This window comes from Pinus tabuliformis, chromosome 9, assembly GCF_031772625.1.
Source record: "Pinus tabuliformis cultivar Carrire ecotype Pingquan chromosome 9, CPIR1, whole genome shotgun sequence".
Lineage (NCBI taxonomy): Eukaryota > Viridiplantae > Streptophyta > Pinopsida > Pinales > Pinaceae > Pinus > Pinus tabuliformis.
This window is the reverse complement of record NC_142307.1, coordinates 1,888,337,411-1,888,345,088: the sequence shown is the minus strand read 5'-3', so window position 1 is coordinate 1,888,345,088 and position 7,678 is coordinate 1,888,337,411.

Sequence of the window (7,678 nt, the reverse complement as noted above, 5' to 3'; positions counted from 1 at the left end):
GTCTTACGTGGAAATATATGCAAGAGAAAACCACAAATTTTCTTTTAATTATAATGTAAATGCAAGCATACACTTCAATTTACATAAGCTATTGTAGGCATCAACATACATTGGGAACCAACCTCCTAAAATTTGCAAGCACCAACTTACTAGACACACCAACCCCCACTTGTTTGGGGGCACCAACTTGCTAGAGGCACCAACCTGAAGGAGATTGGAATCCCCTAATATGCAAGTAGCCAATTGATTCAATGACTAAGAACCCTTTTTCCTACATTTTCATACTAGGATCTATGACTCTTTAATTAACACATCACATTGACATGAATGTTAATTTGTCAAATGTATTTCCTTGCTTTGTTATTTTCTCCTTTAATTTCTTAGTAATTCAAATTTTCTTCCTTTGCTTTTTGCAACAACTTTAGTTTTCAGCCAATCTACCCTTCGCAACTATACTTGACATTGGTCTGCATAAAAAATCTCAAATAAATAATACTTTCCCTCATACTCTTCATATTTGTGCTTCCTTTACTACATAACAACTTGAGAGTGCACACCACAACTTCATACACACTCTCTGCTCTCTACACTCTACACACAACACTCTTCTCTCACTCCATACATTTACTTTGGTGCTTAGATTGGCACTTAGATATCTTACCTTTGAACCAATAAAATTCCATTGTTTTGTGCCTCAACCACAGTAACACACACTATGATTAGCATGGGAAATCATTATTTCTCACATCATTTTGTTTACTTTTATAACTACAAGAATACGACTCCTTTGGTCCAATATAATAAATTTGGTACTCAAAACACCAAACTTTTAGGCTATACCAGTTACCCAACGTGCTTAATTCCTAGCCCCACATGACTTGTGGTGAGAAATCTGGCTTGAAGAAGTCTCTCAAATCTCAAAGGATCAAGAATGAAACTTCTCTCCCTATGTTATTGTGGCCCAACGGACCTAGTTTCCAGATGCTTATTTCTCATCCTTCATGACTGGGGGTTGTGATCATGGACTTATGACCTTATTAGATAACAAAGGTTGAAGGTATTTACAATACCAAATACCAAACCAAATTTCTGAAATTGACATACTGAGATGATAACCTCCCAAGCGCTTGATGCTAACTCCTTCGTGACTAGGTATTGTACCATAGGCTTAAGCTTCTTAGATCCTAGGTTCTCATGAAATAATTCTAGACTCCAAATGCCAAACTCCTAGATTGAAGTCCCAAGATGGGGTCCACTACCACATCACCTACCGTTATGTCTGATACTTCATCTTCCATTGCCACTAAAAATCTACCACATGTCCACCTGCTCATGTGTGCCTACTAGGTGTTAGTTACTAACTATCCATTTGGTTTGTCAAAAGTGTTAACTTCACCTACCACATGCTACCTATTAAATTTTCTATGTAGAATTATTCAACCACATCATAACGGATACCACTTGTGTGCCATGAAATTGCCACTTGACATCCTCATCATCTAGGGTCCACCTACATTGTTTTTTCAAGAAAACAACTTTTATCGTGTGGCTTGCCCTTATTTGTTTTGGTATAGAGAAAGGGGGGGCATGAAACCAATCACACATTGCCACATAAATAGTAGTAAACCATGATGTCTTCCACTGCAGGGGGTACCCTCTTATTAAGTTTCAGATGGGCGTAGCTCCCCTCATGTTGTTGATATTCGTGAGCTTCTTGATCTAATGACATTCAACCTTCTTGGCAATTTCAATCTACAGGAACATCTACACTCATGTTATTCTCCTAAGATTTTCTTTTGTGTTGATGCAGATCTTAGATCTTGGGTTTTATAGATGGTGTTTCCCTCTTTAGCTTTTCTTTCATATTGCAATAGATGATGGGTTCTTAGTCTCTGGGTGATATCCTATTGCCCCTTTGTGACCAACAACAATGACTAAGGGCTTTACCTTTGCGATGTTCATCCTTCTTGGACTTTTAATTTGTATCTTACCTACTAATGGTCCAATGTATGATGTACAATGCCCTATGCTCGATGTTCAATGGTCGATGGGATCGTATCCTGTAGGCACTAGGCATATTTCCTTTGGTGATTGGAAGTGATGACTGAGGGCTTTACCTCCATGACCCTTGGCATTTTTTCTTTGACTTTTGAAATTCCTAATTGGCTAACCAATTTGACCTTCATGGCCTTGGTCTACTGACATCAATGCCATTGTCAACAATCTCCCCCTTTTGGCATTTATGGAAATATCCTCCCAATGTTTGTTTAGAAATCTAACTTAGCACGAACTTCTACTTTTTTGATACTCTCTATTCCAAACTCTCCAAGATTGGAATCCATGTGCTACAGTAGTGATCAATGCCACATTTCCACCTCTTTAACATTAATGAAAAAGGGTTTGGGATACCAATCGAGGATGTTATGCTTCTTCTATTGTACCATAGTACCAATGCACACTAATGGCTCTTATAAGAGCCAAATTCTCCCCCTTTGACAATATGGAAAGTAGATTGAAGTTAGATGAGGAGAAAATTACTCCAACTGAACACATACTACACCTCTTGATCTTGCAACTCCCCTTGAACATGATATTAGTTATAGATATCAATTGAACATTATGTTTGCAAGCCAGAATACAAATTTCATGAATGCAATTTGGACCAAGGGGAATTGAACCAACTATGGAAATTTGGAAAGCTTTCCATTTCATCATTCTTATCCTGCGTCTCACTCTTTGAAACTTGACATGTGTTGAGGAGATGTCATGCCCCATACTTATAGGACTAAGGAGCTGAGATACATATCACTCCCAAGCATTGTCTGAGGTACTAAAATGGATATCTAGGAAGAGGTTTGGTGAATATATCTGAAATATGTTCATAAGTGGGAACATATTCAACCCTAAGAATTTGAGAAACTACATGATCTTCCAAGAAATTATATTTAATAGGAACGTGCTTTATTTTTTAATGCACTACAGGATTCTTGAAAATATCAATAGCACTAATATTATCACACGTAATTTGAATGGGATTAGTGCATTCAACCTTGATATCATTGAGTCTTTGTTTCATCCACAAGGCCTGAGTGCAATATGTTGTTGATTCTATGTATTTGGATTTAGTTGTGGAAAATGATATATTTTTTTCTTTTTCTTAGCCAAGGCACTAAGTAATGGCAAAAGACAAAGACTGCAAAAATTCCGCTCCTTTTGTCATCAACACTGCTTGCTCAATCGGCATCTATTTATGTTGTTAGAGTGAAGTATTTTCTCCGTAAATACCATAGGTCATAATCAATAGTGCCCTTTATGTATTTAAAGAAAATTTTCATTTCATTTACATGGATGCCCTTTGGGGTCAACTAAAATATAGCAGCCAATCCCACAGCTTGCATTGTTTCAAGCCTTGAAGATATTAGATATAGGAGGCTTCCAATCATCGACCTATATATAGTATGATTTGCATTGAGAGATTCATCATAGTTGTTAGCATACCTCACGTATGCTAACAGGTGCACAATATTCCATGCCAAATTTATTCAAAAATTCTTTTAAGTATTTGGTTTGAGAGATGAAAAAAACTTATTTTTATTAAGAAACTTTTAAGCCAAGGAAAAATGACAATTCTTCAAGCATGGACATCTGAAACTCCTATTAATGTCTTTTGCAAAATGATCACCCATTTAATCCACATAAATTTTAAAGATGATATCATCCACATACACAATAATCATGAGAAAACATTCATTATCATTTTTAAAATAAATATTATTGTCTATTGTGCCCCTATTGAATCATTTCTTCTATACATATCTATCAAGCCTTTAATACTAGTCCCTTAGAGATTTCTTCAATCTGCGTACTTTATTTTCATCTTCTAAGAGATGAAATCCTTGCTGATTTGACATCCATCTGATATAGCTTGAATTTTCTATGAAACACAAATGCTAAGAGCATTCTTATTTCTTCTAGTTGTTAGACTAAAAATTACACTAAAAGGGTGGGGGGGGGGGGGGAGGGGGAGTGAATCGGTGTAATGGAAAATTTTCATCAATTAATAAATTTACTAATTAATCAAAATTGTAGCCATAATATTGAATCATTAAAGAACATCAACACATCATCATAATAAGGCACTAGATGTATGTGGAAACCCTTGTGAAAGAAAACCACAAATTATTTTTTTCTTCTTCAATTTGATTACATAGACTTGTAGGCACCAACCTAGACAAGGAATCAATGGAAAAAATGGGCAAATGCTAAATCACTATAGGATACAATTTGATTGAGGCACCGACCTTGCTAATATGCAACCATTGTCTTGCAGTAGGCTTCAACCTGATTAAGGCACTGTTGAAGGCCCGAAAATCAGGTCTGCAACAAGGGGGATACCCGCCCAGTCCGGACCTTGGTTGGCAGCTCCTTTTCCGTTTGGTATAGCAGGTCCGACTGGGGATATGGGACCAGTTTACCAATTTCAGTGTGTGTGTGTGTGAGAAAGATGAATATTCCTGTTTCTAACAATTTCTAAATGAAATACTTCTACTCTAATTCTAATCTAATAATAAGGAAAATATATTCTAATGACAGAAATATGTAAATCTACACTAACCTGGGGTGTGATCTTTCTTCTATGTGATCTAAAATGATTCCAAACAACATCTGGTAATAAAGATCATTCAGCTGTTATGAGAAAATAATTCAATAAAGATGAACCACTTGGTATAAAAAGTTAAACGAAATAGTTGTGCAAAACATATCGCATAATGAGCTATTCATACACTAAGCATAAATAAATAGCTATCACCGTACAAAAGTGCCAAATGATAACTCAAGCATTCATAAATTAATATATAAATAACTGAACTGGAAATCACTCTAACACAAGGCAGAAATAGTTAGGAGATAGAAATACCATTTATAACTAGTCCTCCTCATGAGCTTCAAGTGATAACGATTTATCTCTCCTTGATCAAATATCCACTAAGAGTACAAAAGTGCAACATCAGTAGTAGATATCAAATGCAAACATCAATAAATCCTGTTCCATTCATTCATCAAAACCTCCTCAGAGGGTACAGAAGTGCATGCTCTGGGGTTAAGTTTTTGATAAATTTCAGGACCCCTCTCTAAATACATGAGAAGGATTTAAATACTAGTAAACTAATTCTAAAAATAAATTATTACAAAAATATAGGATGCGGTTTAAATGACCGTCCTCTTTTTGAGGAAAATAAAACAAAATTAGAGCTAAAATTAAATCTAACATTAAAATACTTCTGTATTTGATCCTTGAAATCGCACGCATGCAACATCTGTTTGAGAAGAGTTGGCTGGCTGACTTCCGCTTTTAGCTGAGCTGAGAAAACAGAATCAACAAGAGCTGGTGCCATTTTTTCGGTCGAATTGATGATATACTTAACAGTCATCCACTGGCTATGTGGCTTTACCATGTATGCCCAGTAATAACCCCAGTTCAACTTGGTTAACCCTTGGATTGCTTTTGCCTTTTCTTGAGCTCTCTGTTTCCAATCTACCTGTAGCATTACTTTCTTGCGATTTTAGGGACTTGCAGGTGACTGGGCAACTAGCAGCTTCCCTTTTCTAGAAATTTTTCTCAGCGATGCACTATCACGCATAGAGAAACTGCCTCCATTTCTTGATCCGGGTTTCCTTGATGCGTCTTTCGCCTTTTGCACTTTTTTTCTTCCAGTAGATATAAAGTTCCATATTTGTAAACATAACAGTTCCATAAGCTCTTGACCCTAAGTTTTAAACTATCTATTTCTAATTTCTGCGCTATCCAGTATCCACTTGAGCATGTCCGTGTATGGGAGGATTTTTTGGTCTTGCTGCTATCCGGTGTAAGAATGAGCAGACTAGCTCTAAAAGGGATGCTTTTGAAGAACCATTTGAGCCCATGATAGCAGCAACTTCCATTACTCTAGGATTCTCCTCTTCGAGCATAATATACATGCCTTCCCACGTAGCTATTCCCGCATCCCTGTTACAGCTGGTGTCTGTATATAAGGGCGCCATTTCCTTTTACTTTGAGCTCGGGGCTTTGCTTTTCTTTCCCATTTTATCCTGCGCATTTCTTTGTATTGGCCTTTGTTCTCTGTTCCTGCAATTCACAAATGAAGCGAACATGAATGATAAGGAAGGGTGATGGGAAAGTTTTAAATGCCGCAAACATACCAACTATACCACCTTCCATGAAATGATTCTTTGAAAAGCACGCACCCATATTCCATTAATAACTGACAACTAACTCATTTATTAGCATTAAAGCACATAACCAGGTGTCAACTTATGGAAAATACTTTTCTTGAATAACGTGCCCAAAAGATCTACGATGGAGCGATTTTGCGATTTTCTTCGCAACATCACAGATCCCAACATCGCAACATTGCAAAATCACAAAATCGCAAAGTTAGAGACTCATGACATCGCATTATCGTATTAACGTTGTATCTCGAAATCGCAATATCGCAAATCGCAGAATGTTATGCATGACAATCTTTGTTAACCTATTTTCTGCAAAATGTGATCTGGCGATTGGTGTCATCGCATATCGGCAAATTGAAGTGTTTCAATGTGAGTTGTGCTGAATGCGTTGTGATATTTGTTTATTATCGCATATCACGATCTCGCAAATGTTTGAATTATGCTTGTAAAGTGGCATCCTGCTATCTTATGCGATGCAATATTTCCTAAGGAAAGATTTGCATTTTACCTTATCATAAAACTTAGCTTTTTAGATTTTCCAAGGGAGGCTTCCTAAGCTTATGATGGTAATTTTATTTGAAAAGGAAATTTAACCACTACTTTGATTTCTTAGGTTTTTAACTAAGGGTCCCCACTTATTTAGTATTAGGAATAACACTAAATAAGAAGGGGGGTTGTTGCTGGCCACAACAGGCACCAACCTCAATGATGTAAAAGAACCAACTTGATGGAGGAACCAACCTCCTTCTTCAACCTTATGTGGAACACTTTTCACAATCTTTTAAATTGGATCCACAAGCTCTTGACAAAGAACTTCTACCAAAATGTTTTCACTACATCAACCTCTTTTTCTTACACCCACATTAGCTAACCCTTTATTTCTAACATCAACATATAAGTTGCTAATATGGATAAAAAATAATTTAGAACAAATTCATGTCCTTCAAGATATGTCCTCATAGATTTTCATGTCCCTTTCCTTGATCACAAGATGCATTCCCCCTTTAAAAAATCAAATTGTCCTCAATTTATCTTGAAAACATTATAACCAATTTACTATTCTACAATTTGCACGTTCCTGGTATGTTTCCTATAAAATGAAGTCTTTTAGTGCATGATGTACAAAATGTCCTTTTATGGTTTGTTTAAGTGCTTGATAAAATGCACTTTGATTGAAGTTTTTTTTTTCCAAAAAAGTCCACCGATTTCAAACTTGCCACCTCTCTCAAACCAAACAATGTTAAAACCAATTTAATAGTTACTGCAGAGATACTCATTCATGTCTCCTGACAAATGCATATTTAATGATCAGGAATGTGTTTGTCAAAGTAAATGATAAGCCCTCACGATCAACCATGGATATTACATAGGATTCAAACATACAACCATTAAAAACAAAATACAGCTCATGACGTATGCCTTCAGGAGAATAAACCACAACAGATAT